Source organism: Triturus cristatus, chromosome 9, assembly GCF_964204655.1.
Source record: "Triturus cristatus chromosome 9, aTriCri1.1, whole genome shotgun sequence".
Classification (NCBI taxonomy): domain Eukaryota; kingdom Metazoa; phylum Chordata; class Amphibia; order Caudata; family Salamandridae; genus Triturus; species Triturus cristatus.
This window is the reverse complement of record NC_140592.1, coordinates 99,895,974-99,920,700: the sequence shown is the minus strand read 5'-3', so window position 1 is coordinate 99,920,700 and position 24,727 is coordinate 99,895,974. Positions and strand designations below refer to the sequence as shown.

The window sequence follows — 24,727 nt, the reverse complement described above, 5'->3', positions numbered from 1 at the left end:
AAGTACCATTTAGATTATTCACTTTTTTCCAAAAAACAACACCTTGCTCGTCTCCAAATTAATTTTGAGCAAATTCTGCATGCGATATGCTGCAAGGGAGTCTGATTTTCTTTGCAGACCAATGGGGGAGGGGGTGTAGTCCAGCAGGAGCAAATAGTAGCCAAGGGATAGGCTGTTTCCCAACTTTGGGGGAGTATGAATGCGATAGATCAGAAGGATCAGAGACAGACAGATTTTGGCGGGATGGTTAATTTTGTTGAAGTACTGCATACAGTCTGTCCCTCCACACCCGTCCTTCCAATACCAAGGCACTGAGCTGTCACCGTCTTCACGTACACCAAACAGCGATACTCCTATTGTGCATTGCCCACAGCTCCTGTTCATCCTGGCCCACATGTATAGCCTAGGACACATTTTCCTTATTACAATCCCCCCCAAAAAATCAATAAATACATAACTTAAATCTGGTATAAGCTACAATGGACGACACAATTGCCCTGATGAGCTCTGTGGGGCTATTCATATGTCTTCCAGTAAATGCACCACTCTATAGAGACTGGTATTTACACATTTGTTTGGTGTATAGAGAGCATCATTTATTAGACATGACTGGTCAATGACTGACGTCCCCAAGTGTACATTCAGCACAGTGCTGCATATAAATTAGGAAAGGTCTATCCAAAAGACAGGGAACATTGAGCAATAACAATGACATTGACCATAAAATAATGCTTGCCTCTTTCTGGGTGGAGATCAATAACCATTTATACAAATGCTTAAAACATTATTAGAGTAATGTCACCAGGTTAAATAAAAAAAACACGAACTTGCCAAGTTTAAAACGTTTTTGATAAGGCAAATATAGCATAGTATTGTTGCTGGAAAGATATTTTATTGCCATATTTCAAAGCAAAATTAGCTGAATGTATTGATGTTCTCCTACTAGTGCACCAATAAACAGTTGTGCAGTGTTGCTTGCAAATAATTATACTGTCAGAGTATGTCGAGCCAAAGCTGAGCTGGATTTCTCACAAAGGTCTACAGTAAGCAACTTCATTATCTATTGCCACATAATAATAAAGAAAAATGTATGCATAGTAACCCCCTCTAGAGACGTCAATTAAACAAAATGCCAGAGGGAGCGGAAGTGACTTCACTTGCCCCTTGACCTTCACTTTCTCTTTCACTCACTCATACATATGCTTATACATACACACGCATTCACACATGCGCATACACTCTGCCCACACATGCACACACACTCACACATACACACACACTCTCTAACCTAAACACCCTCAAAACTGCAAGCACACACACAACATACATACATTTTAAAGAATGTTCTTTCAGTTACCTCAGCTGCCAGGGAAAGTCATATTCCAGCTATTTGTACTCCATTTTTATTAAACTAATAGCGAATAACGTAATATTATTCACTATTAGTATAATTTAAAAAAATGACAAAAAACGAGGTGAGTGAAGCCCCCACTGATGTCCATAAGGACGAGCTGCTCTTGTTCCTGCAACTGATGTTGCCACTGCTGACTCTAGGGGTCGCACAGGCAGTGCCAGGGGTCACAAGGGGCATGTACATTATGTAGGAGGGTCACTCACATCTATTAATTAAAAAGAACAGACCTTCTGAAACACAAAATGATATATGATGCGAATGTAACTGGCGCGGCACAGATTAGAACTCACACTTCCGTGGATCTGCTCCCTGCTGTGCACAGACAGACACTGTCAGCAGTGTTGAGTTGGGAAATAGTTTGCTTATAGTGGATTCATTACCTGATATTTGCTCCAAATAGGGACCGTTATGGCCAACATGGAACAGCAGTCATGGTTTATTGAGTCCTGATAAATTTGAAAGTTGAAAATGTGTTTGTCTAAATGAATAGTGGCACAGTGCTGTCACCTCTACTGACATAGGATATTTGTACAATGTCTTCCAACCAACACTTGGATGAAAAAGTACAAAGATGAAAATGTGGTGTGAAATATTCACAGTTATGAATGTGCATCGATGTAGAAAGGTAGAGTGAAATAACACACAAATGTGACCTAGTACTTTTGGCAGTGTTGATGTTACTGAAAGGACACGTTAACATAGACATTTTTTAAATAATGTATGGCCAATCTTATAAAAGTTAGGGTTGTCAATGATGGCCCATTAAGGCCGGATCTATGGCAGATTTTAGGGCTAAACATTGGGTACGTCAGTGATTCCTATATGGATTCATTGCATATACATATATCCATTAGTCCAATTTCAGGGATCCTTTTAGATCACATTAAATAGAACTTTGAGTTAGAGCTGAAACATCCCAATTCGAGAAACTCTTAGAATGGATGTCATGGAGGGATTCTGAAAAATGCACAAAGCTAATGAGACCAGAGAACAATGAAATCACACGAGAGCTACTACAGTAAAATGAGAATGATCATAAATGACTATGTGGCATATGATGCCCGTGCACTAGAGAGATGCCAGGACGAAGCGTTTAGACACACAGAGGCAAGGCATTTTGTGGTGTCAGTCACAATACATAGATACAAGGTCTTGGGCAGCTTGTTTTTCTGGTGCATATTTTTTTTCTTTTTCTGCACATACTATTACTATATCTAGGAAAAGTTGTGAAATGAATTCACTATTGCTATTGCCTGTGACCATGACAGGGGCTCAAAAGATTCTGGAACTTTGTATACCTATAAATACAGATCACTGATAGAATATCCAGGATAAAATATCGAGGATCAAAAATCGAGAAGGGAAGTGCAAATAGGTAAGTATAGATTTACTATTCCTAACCCCACATCTAAGTACCTTAAAGATATATATCGTCAAGGCACAAATACCGCCATGATATTCTTGTCCTCGATATACTGAACACAATATTTTGTCCGCACGATATTTTGAACTTGATATTTTGTCCAAACACCATAAATACATAGCAATGACCCTTAGTGCCATGCTATGTATATAACGTTTGCTCCATAAAATGTTCAAACAGTAGAGGAATACAGGCAATACCCAAGCAATACAGGGGAGCTGTATTGCTTGGGTTCAAATTCCTTTAAAAACAGAAGATAAGAGGCATTTGGCAAAACAGGAACAGTTTTGTTTAATTAAATAATGCAGCCAGGAGAACAGTTATAGGCACACGGTCTGAGGACTGTCTCAATTTACATTGGGTTTGTGTTTGTTTTTTATATATTTTTACATCGAGCCAAAAACGTATCCAGCGTTGGGTGAGTAATGTTGGTTGCTGCCTTAGTCATAAATTAATAGTCAAATGGTTACTACAGGTGGATCTTGACCTTGCGTGGACACAGTGTGCCCTGTAGTGAATGTGTCTAGACATTCTGCGAGGGGAGCAGGTGAAAGCTATGTGTGCTAGACCCTGATTGGATATGCATTCCTAACTCTTGTGGCATCTGACTTTATGGTGTTTTCCAAAGTGCGCATTCTCCCTTGGGCCATGTGTGCTTTATTGGGGAAATCTCCCCTTACCATTGTGATGTCCATGCGCCTATCTTTGGGATCGATCAAGAATTTCCTGCCCGTGTGTTTGCCTACAACCCATGCCTGTGACCCATCAATCAGGAATCTTGGGTCTAGGTCACAGGGTCTGCCTGACTAATTACTTGCGTGTCGAGGTAGATGTGGAGTTCGGGATAGGAGATTTTATTAATAGGGATGAAAGTTCGATAAACACTTTGATATCCATATTAACAGCTGGCATGGTTACACTTAGAAAAGGTGAGTATAGCTCTATAGTCCAACGCAATACAGGCCAATATGAAAACAGCTGCAAGAAAAGAGTCTGATGGGAAATGAGTGCTCAATGTCTGTGTACGATTAGAATGAAGAAAGTCCATCCTCCTCATTCACATCCTATAGTAGTATGTTAGAATAATAGTCACTGTTTCTGATCCAAGAAGAAAGAGTTTCCTCGCACAGGGTGCATCCATTGTAAACTTTCACATAGTTTATATTACTCCTTTAGAACTCCTTACCACGCATATGCATCATCAGTTTATTATGACACAGGCACAGTCATTTGATTCCTCCTCGGTACACTGGTTTAATAAGCCTCTTGCTTTTAGAGTTATTGAAGTTAGTGCATAGAACAAGGCTACCAGCCGTATGTTCGATTTCTAGGCTCTTAAAGACCTTCTAAGGAAGTATTCAACCAGTGACATTGTGTTGAATTGCAAAGTCCGCAAGGGTTATGGCTGCTGGGCATGATCATTGATTCCGACCAACAGTCAGGGAGGAGATGAGCACGAAGACACAACTCTTGCCAAAATCAAGCACTGATTATTACTGTGAACAAAGAAACAACAATGACTTATTGAAGTAATTCTCTTGCTTTTCATCAACAGGCCTGAGACTGTGTTTTCCATACAGAATTGATGGGAAGGTCTCATTTTTAGGTCGAGCCTACAGCAGCGCATGCGCTGTTGCTCGACTTTTACTAAGGGGTTTTTCAAAGTGCTACCCACAAGCTTTTCTTGGCCTGAAGCTTGCGTGCATGTGCGCGTGCACGGGCGCAGCCACCATCTGCCTTTCTTATCTCTTCCTCCTCGCTGGCCATTACTTTCACTTTCACGGCAATGGCTCTCCTCCAAGAATATTCTGGAGAATATTCTGAGTTCTAGCTACCAAAACCTTAAATTCCAAGCAATGACGGAGTGTACTGCAGCAAATAGATCATATATTGGGAGCCCTACATGTAAGGTAATGTGTTTGTACAAAAGGCACATATATTTTGTCCTTCGAAACTCTCTTACAATACATGTAAAACTTTCGAGATGGCCTCAAACTCCTTCTGAAATGACTTCACCAGAGGTTAAAGATGCTTTTCTTGAAAGTTCTGTGCTCAGTTTGGAAAGGTGGCCCAAGAATCCGCGGGTGTTAACTCATTTTTAATACAGAAATAAGCACCCTACTTTAACTAAGGGCATTCCTGCGCAGCCGCTATCTGCCTTTCTTATCTCTTCCTCCTCGCTGGCCATTACTTTCACTTTCGCGGCAATGGCTCTACTCCAAGAATATTCGTGAGAATATTCTGAGTTCTAGCTACCAAAAACACAAATTCCAAGCAATGACGGAGTGTACTGCAGCAAATACATCAAATATTGGGAGCCCTACATGCAAGGTAATGTTTTTGTACAAAAGGCACATATATTTTCTCCTTCGAATCTCTCTTACAATACATGTAAAACTTTCGAGATGGCCTCAAACTCCTTCTGAAATGATCTCACCAGACGTTAAAGATGCTTTTCTTGAAAGTTCTGTGCTCAGTTTGGAAAGGTGGCCCAAGAATACGTGGGTGTTAATACAGAAATAAGCACCGTACTTTCAACTAAGTGCATGCCAACTGTGGAGCCCGCTGGAACCGACTTCATTAGCAACCCTCTGTGTGATTCCCACATCTAGCCTAACGTAAAGATGTGGCTTCACGGCTATTGCATAAACTGCATGGACAGTGTGCGTTTTATACACCACGGGAATAAGTCCATTAGAAGACAGACCACTGCTGGGATAGTGTGAAATTGACAAGTGCATAAAATTGCAACTTGGGGAACTTTTTTTTAACCTAAAAAGCTTCGGTTTAAGCGGGTATTTCTCGTGGCGGGAAACTGTGAGTGGTTTCTACGTGTAGGCAGTATGGAAGAGCCCACGCCAACTGGCTCTCTCCTGCCCACTCCACCTGGCCCTCTCCTGCCCACTCGACCTGGCCCTATCCTGCCCACTACACCTGGCCCTCTCCTGCCCACTCTACCTGGCTCTCTCCTGCCCACTCCACCTTTCCCTCTCCTGCCCACTCTACCTCACCCTCTTCTGCCCACTCCACCTTGCCCTCTCCTGCCCACTCCACCTGACCCTCTTCTGCGCACTCCACCTGACCCTCTTCTGCCCACTGCAGCTGACCCTCTCCTGTCCACTCCACTCCACCTCACCCTCTCCTGTCCACTCTACCTCACCCTCTCCTGCCCACTCTACCTGATCCTCTCCTGCCCACTCCACCTGACCCTCTCCTGCCCACTCTACCTCACCCTCTCCTGCCCACTCTACCTCACCCTCTCCTGCCCATTCTACCTCACACTCTCCTGCCCACTCCCCCTGGCGCTCTCCTGCCCACGCTACCTCACCCTCTCCTGCCCATTCTACCTCACACTCTCCCGCCCACTCCCCCTGACCCTCTCCCGCCCACTCCCCCTGACTCTCTCCCGCCCACTCCCCCGACCCTCTCCTGCTCACTCCCCCTCACCCTCTCCCGCCCACTCAACCTCACCCTCTCCTGCCCACTCTACCTCACCCTCTCCTGCCCACTCTACCTCACCCTCTCCTGCCCACTCAACCTGGCCCTCTCCTGTCCACTCTACCGCACCCTCTCCTGCCCACTCCACCTGACCCTCTCCTGTCCACTCTACCTCACACTCTCTTGACACTCCACCTGGCCCTCTTCTGCCCACTCCACCTGACCCTCTCCTGCCCACTCCCCCTGACCCTCTCCTACGCATGCTACCTCACCCTCTCCTGCCCATTCTACCTCTCCCTCTCCTGCCCACTCTACCTGACCCTCTCCTGCCCACTGCACCTGGCCCACTCCACCTGGCCCTCTCCTGCCCACTCCACCTGGCTCTCTCCTGGCCACTCCACCTGACCCTCTCCTGGCCACTCTACCTCACAATCTCCTGCCCACTCCACCTGGCCCTCTCCTGCCCACTCCCCCTGACCCTCTCCTGCCCACTCCAGCTGACCCTCTCTTGCCCATTCCACCTGACCCTCTCCTGCCCACTTCACCTGACCCTCTCCTGCCCACTTCACCTGACCCTCTCCTGCCCATTCCACCTGACCCTCTCCTGCCCATTCCACCTGACCCTCTCCTGGTCACTCTACCTCACACTCTCCTGCCCACTCCACCTGACCCTCTCCTCCCCACTCTACCTCACAATCTCCTGCCCACTCCACCTGGCCCTCTCCTGCCCACTCCACCTGACCCTGTCCTGCCCACTCCACCTGACCCTCTCCTGCCCATTCCACCTGACCCTCTCCTGCCCATTCCACCTGACCTTCTCCTGCCCACTCCACCGGACCACTCGCCTCGTCCTCTTTTACATTCCCCATGAAATTCATGGACCTCAGTGCGTAATAATAAAATATAAATAAGTGCAGGTACCCAAACGTTTTTTAGGAGGCCACCACCCACTTCAGCACTGGCGCTATATCACTCATGGCATAGATACTGCCCTAAGTTTGGTTGGAGCAAGCAAATTAAGAGAGCCTGCAAGGGTCAAGGGTCAATGTGATACCTGCGCTGCCCATCTTTCGAAGTCACATGTCGGATAGATAACTCACTTCAGAGGCCTTTCAGAGACCTTACTTAGATCTGAATTCACCAAACTGACTAAACTACGACTATCACTCTAGAGTCCTGCTAGTCAGACTAACTCCTGCCTGACATCTGACTGACTACCTCTTGTCCAGCTCTATCAGTCTTTCACTCACTGGCGTGAACAGGACACTTTTTTAATCCCCCTTTCCCTTTAGGGTGTGACTGTAAATGTTATCAGATTCATTACAGAACCAGGAGCATCATCTGCCTCTCATTCTATCCCCCAAACCACCATCACAACAAGCTCTGCACTTCAGCAGGGAGGCCAAGCAATGGATGCTCATGCATGGCCTCTGAGCTCCCAGGCTGGGTAGCTCGGTAGTCCATCCATCAGAATCCTGCAGGTCCTTCGGGCTCTTGTTCTACAAACCCGGCACCTTTTACAGCAGCAGAATCCAGATTTGCACTAAGTTGGAATATAGTGCGCCAATCACATGCTGTACGTGGAAACATACTCACCCGTCCAAGCTCCGCACGAGTTTTGCGTCATTTATGTACAAAGCAATCTGTGGCATGATAGCATACAGATACAGTTACTATATCACAGCAACACGGATGGCGCCTAACTCCGCCTTCGCCATGCCTTCGCGGCATAGCCAATAGGTCTCACTTTTGGGACCTTATAAGTATTTAGTTATACAGCACAATATCCTTGGTGCAACAACATCAACTGTTGCATGGCTAAACACTTATAAGGTCCCAAAGGCGAGACCTATTGGCTATGCCAATGCTTGTTGTTTATTGCAATGTGCTTACTGCACTGTTGTGCAAATCGTTGAAATGTCACCTATGCAAAAGTTCAGATACTTAAAATCAATATAAATCAAAACTTAAGAAGTAAATGAATCAAGGTGGAGGCACAACTTTCTAAATCAATAATTAGTCAATCTAAAATGCAATAGGAATATTTCAATTAACGAGGCTTATAATAAATCTAACACTCAGTTCAGTAAAAGAGCAGGACAGAAAGAAAATACAAGTGAGATTGAAATCTTTAAAATAAGTAACCTATGTTGTGATCGTACAATTGCCACAAATTTCAAATGATGCCTGCAACCAATCCCTGTGGTTTATCTGAACAAAGGCTTGCTTGTAAATAGACTCTGAGAGTAAGAAATGATCCAGGGATGTATAACTTCATTTTTCCTGTCTGAATAAAAATAACACTTAGAAACGATTGCCTACGACCAGCATACCAGATTTGTACAGAATGCAGGGCTTGTTTGTGTGTGTATATGTCTGTATGTGAAGGAAAGGTGATCTTTTCACATAAGCCAATAGGCTTTCCTTCTCCTTAATCGACTTTTGTGTTGAATTGAGTAGATAACAGATCATTTTCCTAAGGCTATTATGGCAGTTGTAGGGGGCTTACCTCTGTGTAACTAAATCCTAATAGAAAGGGGCTTATTTACCAGCCACTTGCACCACCACTACATCACTTTTTCCCATGATAAAAGTGATGCACCAGCGGCGCAAGTGGCTTGTAAATAAGCCCCAAAGTGTCTTACCTTCTTGCTGTCACCATTCCTGCAAATAATGAATCCTCATAGTTTGGTGTTACTGGTGGATCTCGACTTTCATTGAAATGTACCACCTCTTCTGACCATTTCCCCATATATTAGTTGTTTTTGGTTATAGGGTCAGGGTTAACTGATGTGTGCACGTGTTCTGGTCCAATATGGCATTTTTAAAGATACCATTTCCTTACTGAAACGCTGATGTCTCCCATGTTGACATTTGCCGCCGACTTTTCTTTAATGTGTGATTGCACCTTTGACAGGCCCTAAAGGAGCTAGTTTACTGCTAATCTCCATGCAGAGTTGATTAAAGAATGGATACGCCTCTTCTTGAGCTTTGTACTTCTGCCATTTGTCAATTTTTTATATTGGATTTGTTTGAGAAGGGATATTCATTTTTGTGATTGCAAACAGATATATCTTCATTGTGCAGTTTGGCCACTGATATCTATGATGGGCGTAGCAGTGGCGTCTCCTCCGCTATGGCGGAGGAACTTTGCCCCACTGCTTTCAAGCAGTGCAAGAAGAGGAAACATAACAGGATAAAAACTTTCAGGTATTATCCTGTTATGTTTTTTTTGCTGGTGGGCGGGTGGGCGGGACTGCTCTTCTCACAGAGCAGGGCAGTGGCAGAGTGGTTTGCCCAATTAAGTGCGCAATGACTGTTTGGTTGGCACTCTCGGGCCGCCCAAAACCGTCAAGCGCACTTCCCTGTTCTCCGTGCAGGCCGCATTACAGCTTGCATGGAGAACATGCCCACCCCTACAGCCCCTGGCTGAGCACCGTGTCCCAGCGCTCAGACCAATCACAACGCTGCACTGCAGCATTGTGATTGGCATAGGGGAGGGACCCTGTCTGCCTGCTTCCTGTTCCTGGAAGCGGACTCAGGAGAGCAGGAGCACAGAAGATGCGTGATCCGGCCTTGAGGTACGTTTTTTATTTATTTTTAATTTTTAAACCCTGCGACCCCACCCCCCCCTGCGTGACACCCCTGCGACAGCCACCGCAACGCCTGCGGCCCCGCACCTGCGAGCCATGCCGGCTACCCCTGGGGTGTAGTTGTATTTCAGATCCTTCCTGCATGTTTTATGCCAATTATCATTCTTTAATGCGCCTTCATACAGCTATTTCAGTGTGTGTTTAAAGCATCAAACTTTCCATAATGTGCTTTAGTTGCTCTGTTGTCTGATGAGTATTTATTTTATCTGTGCTGATACCACTGATATATTGGCCTGCATGCATGTGATTTTCGACTGATCTGTCCTGATTGTAACACTAATCTCTCCTCAGTAGACCTCACTGACCTTCTCAATGCATGGCACCACACCCTCCCTTATGAATTTGTAGTTTCTACCACTGTCCCTCCTTTGCCTGGGTTCACATCACAGGCCAGGTTTTCCTGTGTTGTTGCCACTGGCATCTCATTGTGCACATGCACTGACTATCTCCCCTATGTATGTGATTTACCCACAGCATCAATGCAAGGGAAGAAGTCTTTGTGCCTAGACATATGTTTGACAACCTCTTCTCATTCATCCTGTCTCTGATTCCAGGAGGAGTCCTTAGCAGGTTATCTTTGCACGACTGTGAGTGCTCTCCATCGCTAATCCATGCGGAAAGGGAGCAACCCACATTGCGGCGTATTGTTATTGGCCGTTCAATTGATCACTATTTCTTCTGCTCTTCTGACTCCCAGCACGTTCATGAGTTGTATCACTTTTTAAAATCCTTCTGTTGTTTTACATTGGGCACAAAAGGTGAAAATTAACTTTTATTGTCTTCATCTTGCCTAGGCATGTGGCCATTCTTCACTGTGGTGTTTTTGCTGCAGTTGGTGTCTGCAGTGCTTGTTGGTACTGTTGAACTAGGCTTAGTTTATGATTCTTGCAAAATTCACACCTAAATACCGATTTGAAACTGACCTCCCCTGCAAATATCATTTTACCATTGACTTCTCCTCAATATGTGATAGTAGCGTTGGACAATCCTTATTGGATGATTTTACCAGTGGCCTCTTTCTTTTGATTGATTGTGTTCTTCGTCTCCACTCTACTGTTGAGCTCACGGTGACCATTATGAGTACTGAGGTACTTCCAATAGGGCAGATAACTCCTATTACTGGTTCTATCAGAATTACACAATCTGTGATTTTGCTGCTGGCCAGTGAGTTTCCCCCGCCTACTGCGGCTGCTGAAAGTAGGTAAAATCTCTGGGTAAAACACAGGGGGAGAAAGGGGAATTGCCCAGGGAATCACACCCAGAATTCAAAATTCCTTGTTTTTTAGCAGAACCTCGGAATTTGATTTGTAACCTGCATAATTCATAGTTACTAGCACCCAGATGTCAATAACTTTGGGCATGCAGAATTACCACCGGGCGCCAGTGAAGGGCCCACAGTGTGTAATTGAGGCAGTGCCCTAAACTCAATATGTGTTTGCACCACGATCTGTTTTGCACGATTGTTAACACTGCTTACCCCTCCTTAGTGTGCTATCACATATGTCAGTGTGCTGACGTCTCCTGCATGTGCAGCAACTGCTCCTCCGCAATGGCAGAGGAGCGTCGCCCCACGGGCTCAGAGCCAGCGGCTGAAAAATAAAACAATATTTTACTATTGTTTTATTTTTCAGCTACTGGCTCTAAGCCCGTGTGTGCAGAGAGGGGTGGGGCCGGGCCATGGGAGGGTGGAGGAAAAGTGGTAGATATGCACTTTTAATTACCATCTCAGTATGGCCGCCCGTCCTAGGCCGGCCAAACTGACATGCGCACTTAGGTTTCTCTAACCCAGCTGTTTTGCAGAGTTGGGTTGGAGAAACAGCACAGACTCCCTGTGCCTGAGTAAACGTTAATCCAGCCGGCTCAGGCCAATCCCCACTCTGCTCTCATGCTTGAGAGCAGCGCATGGATTGGATGGGGAGTCCGTGATGCCAGGAACTGGAAGCAGAGGAGTGCAAGATGGCCGGCGCACCAGGTAAGTGTTTTCAAAAATGTTTATTATCTATCCCCGGATGTATGACGTAACAACACGAGTCATTACAACGCGTGCAGTTACATCGCGGTCATTACAACGACTGCGATGTTACTACGCTATGCCATTACAACGCAAGTCTTTACATCGACTTGCGCTAGATGGCGTGCTAACATTAGAAAAGCGTAATTTACTATTCCAACTCCAGTCCACTTAACAGTAGGGAAGGTGTTGGGATAGTAAACTACACTATTTGTAATGTTAGCACACCATCAAGCGCAAGTCGATGTAAAGACTTGCGTTGTAATGGCATCACGTGGTTACATCGCGCTCGTTGTAACGACCGCGATGTAACAGCATCGCGGTGTACTGACTCCGATGTTTCCCTCAATCCCCACACTGTGTGCACCCCCACGTTCTTTCCGCCCGCCTCCTTTCCCCCCTTTACCCTTCCACCCGCCTCACCAATATTTATCTGTGTCTGCCGCCACTGTGCATGTGTGATTGCAGCAGTAGCCTGTCCTTAGTGTGTAACTGTACCACTAACCCCTGTGCCACAATCGGCAATGTTTGCATATTAGTTCAAGTGCCTGTCCCTGAGTGTGTGAATGCTCCACTCCTTTCTCCATCATGGGTAATTGGCTGAAAAGCATAACCTTCCATAGTGTGCAAATGTAGCTTTGTTCTCTAGTCAGTAGGTGAATGTGCCTCTAAGGTTTAATGTGTGCTCCTACGTGTGACCTCTCCTCAGCGTGTGGCTGCACCGCTTGCCCTCGCCTGAGAGTGCGGTTTCACCGCTGCCCTCGCCTCACCGCCTGGTTGCACCGCTGACCTCGCCTCAGTCTGTAATTATGTCCCCTTGATGTTTACTTCACTTCAATGTGTTATTCTCTCTGGCATGTTACACTCCAGAAGGTTTGCATCATTGCTGCACACTGCTATTGCTCCTGGCTGCCTTTCCAATCCATGAAGTGATTAATATTCCAGTACTAACCCGAAGCCCAGGCGACCAAAGCTAGCCTTGTCGCTCGGCCTCGACGCCACTGCTCTATTTAATTCATATCTGTTGAAGGCCAATTGTAAATTGCTTGTAAATAACACATTGAGGTTTAATGTCATAGCCGGCGCTGATTGCCATGCGCCGGAGCCCAGCCTTGCATGTAGTGCGCATTTCCAAATTAGAATCATTTTCTTTTAAAATTGGAGCCTATGGCATAAATCCTATAAGGATAATTGCTGAGTGGAATTGTGGACGGCGGGAAGCCAGCAGCTCTGCGCCTGACTTGCAGTTTTCAAGTGTGAGAATTGTTCACAAGGTGAATTGTCTTTTTTTCCCTCTAAACTCTGGGGAGGCTGGATTTTGAGGCGGTTGCATATTAACACAGTATTTGAGGTCGAAAAAATGCAAGATTCACAGTGGTGGGAAATAAATCAGACATTTCCTTAAGCCTCGTTCCAATGGGACTCGTCTTCGTCTCTCCGTTTGACGTTTTCAAAATGTATTTTGTGAAGGTCTTTTCTCTGTGCGCTCTCAGCTGAACAGGGTTCTTCCCTTCTTTTAAGGAAAGCTACATTAATTACACTAATTTTTTTACTTTTAAGGGCATAAGCAGCAAATTGGCTTTTTATACAGCAGTGCCCTGAAAATACTGACTTAGACATGCTGTACCCAGTGCTTAATTTGAGCCGGTTGTTTCCAGTGCTCAGCACCGGCAATTAATCATCAACACCGGCACTTTTTATGAGCACCAGTTAAGGACACATTAATTTAACCCCTTCGCCGCGGCGGGAATTCCGCCGCGGCGCGGGGGGGTGCGGGGGGGCAGCGCGGCGGGCCTGTGCTCATGACGGAGCCGCTCCGTCATGAGCCACAGTTGAGCTGTGCTCATGACGGAACGGTTCCGTCATGACTCCGCCCATTTGCGTTGTCGCCCCGCACAGGCGGGGAAACAGCGCCGCGCAGGCGGAGCGGCCGCCGACAGGATTGCCATGACGGAACCGTTCCGTCATGAGCACACGGCAACCGTGGCTCATGACGGAACGGTTCCGTCATGAGCAGGGAAGGGGTTAAGGGGAGATTAAGTAATTTGCCCAGAATCACAGGATGTTGAGTTTAGCAGAGACTCTAATTGGGTTTCCCAGCTCCAAAGTCGGCAGCTCTGACCATTACACCACACCCTCTCCCAAGTTTCAAGGACAGTGGTTCTATTTTAGGCGGCACTAACAGGAGAAATGGGCTGGGGCAAGCTGCCCCCTAAGAGAGTCCCAGCACTTATTTTTTTACAAATTAACCACTGGCAGTACCATATTAAAGTGGGCATGTCTAATGTAAGGCGACATTCTGAACATACACCCCTCTTTTAAAGCATACAGGGTTAAGTAAATACATATTTCTTTATTGATTATTCCATCTGTAGTCTTCATGTTAAATGTAAATTTGACCCAGGCCGTGCATATCTAAAAGTCTTATTTAAATAACCATTTTCTATAGGTTTTCATTTTCTTAAAATATTAAGCTCTGCTATGTACCAATAGCTGAGCAGGTGATGATCAAAAGTGAATTTGAGGGTAAATTACAGTACAATAAATGAAGGAAACGATGGAGGGAACGCAGCTCTTAACTGCAAGGAAAGACAAAGGATCTTATTACGAGTTTGGCGGACAGGGCTACTCCATCACAAACTTGACGGATATCCCATTTGCCGTATTACAATTCCATTATAGCTTATGGAACTTTTAATAAAGCCAATGGGATATCCATCACGTTTGTGACGGAGTATCCCATCCGCCTAGATCGCAATCAGGCCCAAAATCTTAAGGGAACGTAAGTTCTTAAAGATATGCTTTTAATGCTTAACGAAATGTTAAATATCTCCATTTGTCATGCAGCTACTAAAAAGAGTGCTCAGAAGAAAAAAGAATGACAGCATCAGAACACTATGTTAGACATTAATAAAGTCCAAAGTTCGCAAAATCTTCTTGTTTAAACCATGATTTGTCCAGAAAGAACTACACCCAGAACTCCGAAGGGACACAGGCATAATGGGCATATCACAGCCCTCATCCTGCCTTCCTATACATGCTTCCCAGAGAGGCGAACACCATCAGTTCTGGACTAGCTTTATTCAAGTCCACTTTCTCGGAGGGTATGAAAGGCATTGCGCACTGGATGAGAGACAACCTCCTCCAGCCAAATACTGAAAAATCTGAAATCATGCTGTTTGGAGAAGCAATGATGGCATGGTCCCCCAATTAGTGGCCTGAGGAACTAGGGACAGCCCCATCCCCCAAACAAATAGTGAAAAACCTAGGGGTGAAACTTGACCAGAAACTCACATTGGAAGAACACGTCAACCATACCGCAGGGACATGCTATCGCACACTGGGCCTCCTCCGAAGGGTCTTCCCCCTTCTACCGACATCCATTCGCAAAACACTGGTCCAGGCCTTGATTCTCAGCCGCCTAGACTACTGCAACGCTTTACTTATCTCTGCCAAGGAATCCTCACTTAGCAAACTGCAGGTAGTCCAAAATACCATGGCCCGTCTGATAAACAACACCCCTCCCAGAACTTCAGCTGCCCCATTGCTTCGAGAACTTCACTGGCTTCCAGTGAAACAAAGAGTAAAATTCAAAATATGCTGCATGGTACACAAAAGCTTGAACAACATGGGATCCAGCTACCTCACCAAAAAACTGGTCAGATATACGCCACCGAGAACTTTGCGATCAAGTAACCAAGGACTCCTCCAGGTCCCACACTTTAAACTAGCCCGCATGGGCAGTAAAGCATTCTCTCACCTCGCCCCACGCTACTGGAATCAGCTTCCGGCCCAGCTGCATCAATACCCCAACTTCCTGACATTTAGAAAACTGCTGAAAACGACTTTGTTCTAACTCTCCTCTGGCTGACCATTAGCAGTCACAGCGCTGAGATACCCCGAAGGGGGTGATTCGGGCGCTATAGAAACCACAAATCAAATCAAATCAAATCAAGTACTGGTTGGGCCACGAGTTACAAGCCTCTACTCCACTATTCAGGTGCCACACTTATCAACAATATTCTATTCTTTATGCAGACTTCACAATTTTCTAGAATGCTTTTTAACTGAAACCCCAGCTGATCTCGCCTTCTACTCTTTCTTTCACCTTATATTTGATTCCCTCGGTGCTAGCCTTGAGGAAGTTGCTGGGACGAAACACGTGTTGGCTGTGTGGATAACTTGTTCTCTTTATTGCTTTCTGAACAAATACAATCACGGTTTAAACTAGAAGACTTTGAGATACTTGTGCTTTATTAATGTCTAACATGTTAGAGTGCTCAGATGCTGTCATTCTTTATTCTTATGCTAGCTCGAGTCTTTCGGCCATCAGCGTGGGTGATACCCATATTTTGTGGGGTGTTTTTGCATCGTGGTACAACCACTTCACATCTTAACACTCTTATGAAATTAGAGTATACCCTGACTGCTATTGTGGGATCTGCAGCAATTGTCTTCCACAGCTACTGTAGCTTTGTATGAAGAAGACTCTACTGAAACAGTGATATTTATAGATTCCATACGTTATTCCTAGGGCCTTGTTACAATTTATGGACAAATTGCAGGTGCAACTTATGCACCCGCTAATTAGCGGTAGAATGTGGTGTGCTAATTAGGAGGTGAGCATATTTCCCACATATCTCGATGAACACCTCAACCTCGACAATTATACACAAATTATGCAAAAAGTTACTTATTATCAGGTTTGCTAACCAAACGTTTATATATTTTTAACTGTGGTTTGCAGAGGGCTCTATGCAGGATCAAACACTTGTGTCAGATGCAATTTGTCCCAGACTTGGAATCCAGTTTCAAGCACAGAATGGATTTTGCACCCAAAATGGGATTAGACCATTAGTTGGAATAAGGGCCTTAGTTTCTGTGGGTCAACACGAGAGAGTTAGCTTATCAGACATATAAGTAGGCAGACCAACAGAACGAAACATTGAAGGATGTGCGGCAAAATTCTTTAATGTGACTATAAATCTTACAATGGTCATTTTCAAATCGGACAAGGTCTCCATACCAGTGCATCATTTATCCAAACGATAAGCATTGCAGAAAAAAATAGGTCAGTGTATTTGTATGAAGACACTGCTGAGGTTTTAAGATTAAGATTCTGCGACTGAAAGAATTGCAAAGCTGCTCATTGATTTGTAAACCCTAATTCTTCAGCCTATCAAACCATTCTGTGTTGTGGTCTGCATCATTGTGATTTAGTATAACTATCTCCTACCACTGAAAACCTTGCAACAAAATAATACATTGTCAATGTGACTGCAGTATTTCATCTTTACAGCATTTCATCCATGATGGCTATTGGTCAAAGACCAAGACAAAAAGATAAGTCTTACAAACCTTCCAGCAGCCCTGTAGATTTCACATTGGCATGACATTTGGCCGAAGGGAGTTCCACCCACTCCATAGGTGGTGTACTGAAAAAGGCCTCCCAAAACATTATTTATTAATTTGGGCAGGGAGTGCACTTAGAAGCTTAAAAAATGTGGCCTGGTTAGGTGACAACACAATTCTAGTATAAACTATGCTGAACTGCTTTTGGCTGTGTCACAAGCAGAAAGAAATTCACCAGAAAAATGTGTGGTAGGCTCCAGATGTCCCAACAATTTTAAAGCCAAGAAAACAACACAAAATTATCAATCCAATTAAGAAAATAGAGACACATTTAAGGGGAACAACCTTTACAACGCAACTTTTACAACGCACTACCATTACAACGAAACTGTTACAACGCGAGTGCATTGACAACGCAGGACATTACAACGCAAGTCTTTACATCGACTTGCACTAGATGGCGTGCTAACATTAAAAATAGTGTGGTTTACTATCCCAACACCTTCCCTACTGTTACGTGGACTGGAGTTGGAATAGTAAATTACACTTTTTTAATGTTAGCACGCCATCTAGTGCAAGTCGATGTAAAGACTTGCGTTGTAATGTCCTGCATTGTCAATGCACTCGCGTTGTAAAACTTTCGTTGTAACAGCATGCGTTGTAACAGCATGCGTTGCAACGTCATACATCCCACATTTAATGAGCAAAGATACACCAACATCTGACAAATTAATTAAAAAAAAAACTTTGAGGTGAAACATACTACCCCAAAAACCCTATGTACCAATGTAATAGTTACGTTCTTGGTTGACCATGACCTAGGTGTGGTTTCAGTACCACTACAAGGTACAAGTGTCAGGTAAGCTAAGTGTGTCACATTGTCAAAGCTTATACCTCGTGACACTCTTTTTTCCAGAGCTCTAAGTCCTCCAGTGGGACAAGGCAAGAAGGTGAATCCAGCAAGGGTCCCTTGAAGTCAAATATGCTGCCGATAAGATCATGCTGATGCCATTGGTTTATGTGCCAAAAGCTCTGAGGAGTACAAAGATGGATCCTGTAGCAACCAAGGACATTTTGCTGCTGAAGTAGATGTGATGTGTCACCCTGGTGCAAGGTTTTACCTCCAGCTTGATCACTTTTATGCTTCTCACAATCCACCAACGTAGCAAGGCCTAATGCTGTAGCAGGCGGAGATCCCATGCGCCGGCTAACTGTATCACAAGTCACATTGAACCAAATTTAAGCATGGTAAAAAGCTGTGAGTGGGACACACCTAATTCTTTTGTCTGTTGAGGGTACACCTTCCCTGAGAACGCCTCAACATCTTATTTTGGTCTTCAAGAGATGAAAATAATTACTGCTGGAAAAGTTCAGCCCGGACACTCCTACAGCTGTGAGTTCCTCAGGGCAGTCTTTTAGGCACCAGTTCTCTCTCCAGCCAGGGCCCCTGTAGGGTCCAGTCCTCAGTGGTCAGCTGGGCCTTCTTTGGGTCAGGAGTCCTTCTCCACTGTTACCCATGCACTGGCCGGTGATTGATGAATTCCCTACATCCATTCCTGACAACTTACTCACTTACCCCACATAATATATCAACACTTTCACTCTGGGTTTTCTGAAAATCTTTCCAGAGTCCCTCAACCAAGGTGACCTGAGCCATCTTCGACCTGCAAGAGCTATTGCCCTCCCTCTAGCCACTCCTCTATGGAGATTAGGTGAGCTCTAATCTGCTGCGGATGGAACCTGAAACTTGTGGGTGGCGAAGTAAATCAATGTTTGCATTTTTTGACAGCTTCATTTGGCATTTTTAGGTCTAACAAAGAGCTATAGAAGAGGCCCTTTGTTGGGCTACCTGATCCTCGCTGGAGCGGGCTCCTCAAGCTGCAGAGGTTGGGCAGCACAAGAGTGATAGTGCTGAATATGAAATGAGCAGAGTAGACGCTCATTTCACATTAACTGCTGCTGCCAGGGGAGCACCCCATAGGCCCTGTGAGGGCTTTACTTAGTTTGTTTTTGGTTACTGGTGGTGCCCTAGAAAGGTGCTTTGGCGCCATGACTTTTTAAATTCCCCTGTCATGCCAAAACAGTGTCCTGGTAATGGGGTCATCGGGACACTATTTGAATAGGGCCCAGTCGATGAGACGATCTAGACTGGGGGGTGGGGGGGGGTGCCCAGTACCCCCTACTCTGTAAAAACATTGGCCCTGAGGGATGGGGTCCCCGGAGCCTTACTATGCTTCAGGAGGGAGGATGCATCCCCCCCTCCTCTCAACTTCAAAATAGCCTGAGAGTTTATGGGGTGCCGGGGGCCTCATAAAGTTTTGGGAAGGAGGGGCTGAATGCTTCCTCCCCTAATAATAAAAGAGTGCCATGGAATGGGGTCCCCAGACCTCAATAATGCATAAGGAGGGTGGCTGAACGTAACCCCCCTCTTAATTGTAAAACAGCCCAGGGATGGGGTCTGTGGACCTTGTAGCGTTTCGGGGGGGGGGGGGGGGGGAGGGCTCCCATGCCTTAGCCCATAATTAAAAAAATGAGCCTTGAGTATGCCGACCTTAGGGCCGCAAGGAGACCCAGGGAGTGGTATCCTATCAAATACATTTTGCCTCCCACCCCTAGCCCACCCTTGTGTTTATTTTATTTTACACTGATCCATGGACCTCTGTAATTTTGTTTCTAAAAAGTTATTTTTGTCTTCGGAGGGATGTGGGGGGGGGAGAGAATCCTCCCCTCCAGACCAAAGGAGAGCAGGGTATTCATACTCTACCCCCTTATATGTCTTTTTAAACTTATTTCTAGGATAGTGGACTAATCCTTTGCAGCTTCGTTGATGTGGTGTAAACAGTAAACAGCTCCAAGAATGAGGGTGCGGCCCTTAGAATGGAGATTCTGTTCTACTGACAGCCATTGAAACGTTGCTAAATTCAATGTAAGTGGTACCATGATCTGGTGCTTACCACCAGCTGTACCACCTCATTGTGTGCTACCTTAAGCTGGAGTGAAGCATGCAACTTAAAGGCCCACATATAAGTGATTATGTCATCAAACATGTTATAATCTTACTATCAATTGATTACGTTGAAGCAGGAGCTTATGTTCTTCAAAAAAGACTGGTCTTGCTGCACTGGAAGCATATGGGCATGAATTCAGGTATGAGTACTTGCCATCCCATAAAGGAGGCAGGTGGAAGTTAGCTTTAGATGAGATTTAGACCCTGAAGTGAAGAGACTGCCTTGTATTACATAAAAAAACGACTTGCTGATGAAAGGCCTTCCAGGACAAGAATAGTGATAAAGGTGGCTGGGAGAGTTGAAGCAATAATCATGCCATTTCCTGGGATTGTAAAGTACAGCCACATTTCTGTGACTTATTGGCTATTTTTGTAGCTTGGCTAAAGCAAAGGAAGCTGTTTCTGGAGTACCTCTTTAGGTCAGTGACACCCAAGTAGCTAAAATGGACCCGATATTAACTGTCATACTAGCATAAAAGCTGAATTGTAACATAGGGCGGATTTACAAAATGTATTTCCAGATTGCCCATGTAAAACATTCAACTAGTTGGAAAAATATATGTTTTACACATGTACAAACGCCTCAAGTGACTTTCTGCTTGATGAAATTGTTCTTCTAACTCTGAGGACTGTGATGCTGGACATGTGCACAACAGTAGAGCGACAGCCACAGAATACATTCTCTTACAAACCCTAGGTCAATTTTCACTCAACCGGACCACCAAGTTTCTGCGAACAGAGAAAAAATGTACTCTGTCAACGTACACCTTCCTCTGATGGCTCGATAGAGTGGGGGCATTTAGTGGGAGCACATAAAACGTCTGCCCTAATCTGTGTGGATGGCTTTGTGTGTGTTGTTTATTTTCTGTCCCTCACCACCAGGTAAAACCTGACAGTGAGATATAGGAAAAAAAATGATGACCCCGCTCCTTGCAGAAAGCTTCAATGGTGTGGGGAACACTAACCTCTTTGATGCTGGTTCCCGCTAATGTATAGCGAGGCCAGTTGACCTCTCTCAATTTGCCAGGCGGAGTAAAGACAGTGAAGTAGACATAAAGTCCTCTGATACCCTTCCTTCCTTTATTCTGTCCACCAATCCCTAAGACAGTCCCTAGGTGTAGATGTTTAGAGTCCAATAGGAGGTTCAATTTCTTCTGCTCTCCTAATAGAAACAGGTAAGATTTATCTTTTGCTGTATATAAAATACACACCAACTCATATTTCTTTATCTTATCATGGCATTGTACTCTATTACCACCTCGATAGACTTCCTATAATAAGCAAAGCTTTTGACCTTTAACTTTCTAAGATCCAAACTGGGAAACTTCTTAAACTCTTCCTCCCCCCACTCAGTTTTCAGGCAGTTCATTATAAATTGCCATCAAATTACAATAGGTTGAATTAACGCCCCTTCCTTCAACTAGTGACACATACCACTCCTCTTCATCATTCTTTTCCTGCTCTTTCCCTCTCCATCATGCTTCACCGGGTAGTCGTTCATCTCCTAAATCCAGCTTTTGCAGACATGCATGATATGTCCCTTTGTTTTACATTCGTAAAACACTTGTAATATGCCAGGTACATTTTGATGCACCCTGTGCTGAATTTTTCCTTCCCCAAACGCACTAAACAACCTCCATTTTTTGATGCACGTTCGTTCTGGATGTTTTTTCTTTTTGATTTACTCTTGGGCTTCAATTTGCCCATTGGAACGTCTCTACTCAGTGCCTTTGACCGTTCCACTTGTTCAGCCCTGCCATTTCCCTCATATATTAAGATGCATGCTCTATATCACAGGTTATATCCACAGCATATTTCAGACTGGGATGGTTTCTTGTGCTTTGTTGTTCATTTTACTCAATTAATATATCTTTAATCATTTTAACTTTAAAGTCTTGATAACTACAAGTAGCAGTCAGTGCTCTCAATATCACTTCATGAGTGTTGACTGATGATCCATGCACTGGTACTCTTTAAAAATGTATTTCTCTCGGATTAAATTATGTGTCCAACAACTTCATCATAAATGCATATTCTTCTATCACGACCCCCACTCTCACAGCTGCATCTCTAATAATAGACCATTGAGAATGTTTCTTCTTTCCAGGCCTGGACTTTTGTCCTAGAAGAGCAAACACTCTTTCACCATGACATACATCCCCAACAATAACATATAAGTATGCTTCAAATCCCTCCTTCTACTAGTCCACGGCTAAGGTTTGGTACCAGGAACAGGCTAAAGTGCAGAAGTGGTGTGGCACTTTCCACGATCAACCACGATCTGTGTTTGGTTGCTGCCCATACCACAGGTCTTACACACAGGCGTACACGCATCCCTAGACTGGCTTCAGATGCCATTTCCAGAACCTCCCCCGCCAACATACATTAGAGCCCACAAGGTTCCACATGCACTTTGAGGAAAGTTTTAATTTTATGTCAAGACAGGAGGCTAGCATTATGCATTAACTTTTATTGACTTCTTCTGAGCAGACAGAACTTTGAGGAAAGTTTTAATTATATGTGCAGTATCCTGTACTCCTTTCTGAGCAGAAGCTAAGCTTCATTTAAAGCCTGGAAGTCAGGATGCACTTTGTTCTGAAGAGGCGGCTTTGTGCTTTCCGAACTACTTTTGCTGCGTGTGCAGCATTCCCTCCACTCGGAGACGTCAGGAGCGACGGAACAGCTGAGGCATGAAGATTCTTTTCAAATTGCCACGATTTTCACTCCTCTAGAAGGTGTGGGGTAATGTTCTTAATTAACCCTGACACCTGAGCGCGAATATTTATAGTTCCAGGCAGTACGTGCAGGGAGTTGCGCCCAGTTTTCTTTCACAGTACAAGGAATCTGAAAAATGTTGATTACAGAAAACCAAGCACGTGTTTATATTCAGGATTTTGCACAGCCCTCTTTTCTCTTGTGTGTCAAATGAAACTAAATATGCCAGACCAGTTCATGGCTGGGTTTAGCAGGTCAGGGAAGAAAGAAAGAGACAATAGCAGCCTAAATCGATACATTCTCTGTGCCATTGTTTCTATTGGAATCCTTGTTCAATGGGGTCAAAGGGCTTCTTGTCAGTCGCACTTCAACAGCCAATGATTATGCAGATGTTTACTTTGTTACAGCAGGGATTATTGGCTCTTTTCTTGTGAAAAGAGTCCTGATTTGACTTTCTCTCTGAGCAATGGCAAACGTTTATCCAGCCTTGTTATGCACTTTGCTCTTCTGGAAGCGTTGCTTGTGACCAGTAGCGGTGGGGGTCTTGATAGAGTGGCAGTGAGGAGAACCAATGATGACTTACCTGCTGCATCGCCCCATCATGCTCCTCTCCACTGCAGGCACAGGCTTGAAAGCAGCGCCAGGATTTGCCTGAGCGGCCTGGGTTTGCGACACCGGTGAGACTGGAAGCCTGTGCCTGCTCTCTCCCACCCTGCCAGCTCAGCTCAGGTTGGAGAGAGCTTCAGTGCGCATGACAGTTTTGTGCATGATGGTGTGGCCAGCCTGAGTCGGCCAGCCAAACCGTCATGTGCACTGATAACAGTGCAAAACCGTCCCCCGTGTGCCTGTCATTCCATTGGCCTCGCCCCCAAGCCTTGGCTCTGAGAGCAAAAATTAAACAACAATAAACAAGAGTTTATTATCATTTTATTTTTCATTTATTGGGCTGCTGGCAGTGGGGCTACGCTCCTCCGCCATAGCAGAGGAGCCGCCGCTGGAAGTGATGGTACGCAGTTTGTCTATTGTTTGAGCTCTCATCCTCTTATCTTTCACTGTGAGCATTGCAGGTTTCCCAGGGGATGTTTGGACTTCAGGAGCAATTTCCATCAGGGTTTGATGGGCACTGTTCCGCTGGATCTCCTGATGAACCTTCAAGTATGGAGAGTTAAGAGACTTCAGATGTTAACTTCTTGCTTTTATTAATAACTGTTACTTGCTTTGTGGGAGTGCTTTTACAAGTCTCCGTTGTTTCTCAGTGAACCAGAAGATGAGTCAAGAGAAGGACTCCAGGCAGCATAAAAGAGCTCTGCTTGAGTTTCAAATGAGGATAACATTATTTAATCACAAAATCTGCTGATGCAGGAGACAAAGATCACTAAAGGGATTGCCAAGTAGAAGGAAACATCAGCCATGTTTTGAAGATACTGATATACCAGGCCATGTAAGTCCCTAGAAATTTAATCAAAGAGGACAAGATGAAAGTCTCGTGGCACAGGGAACGCAAGGTGCATAGGTCAGCACGTCCCTTGTCCACAGATGAATGCACTTAAATGTGTAGCTGGCTCACCTCCCATTCACATGCAGTCCTGACATTGTGCAGGGCTGCTGTGGAGCAGGTGTTCCGCGCGCCTAGGAGAGGACTGCCCCCTGCCTGCATTGCCGTGCAGTGGCACTGGTGTACGGCCCTTTTATCATTAGATGCCACTGCCTAAAC

General features: G+C 45.0%; 1 protein-coding gene across 1 annotated transcript in view; it reads left to right on the top strand.

Moving 5' to 3' along the window:
• The window catches only part of GRM7 (glutamate metabotropic receptor 7), a 1,767,328-nt gene that overhangs the window by 139,433 nt on the left and 1,603,168 nt on the right, over window positions 1–24,727 (top strand). The window lies entirely within an intron of this gene.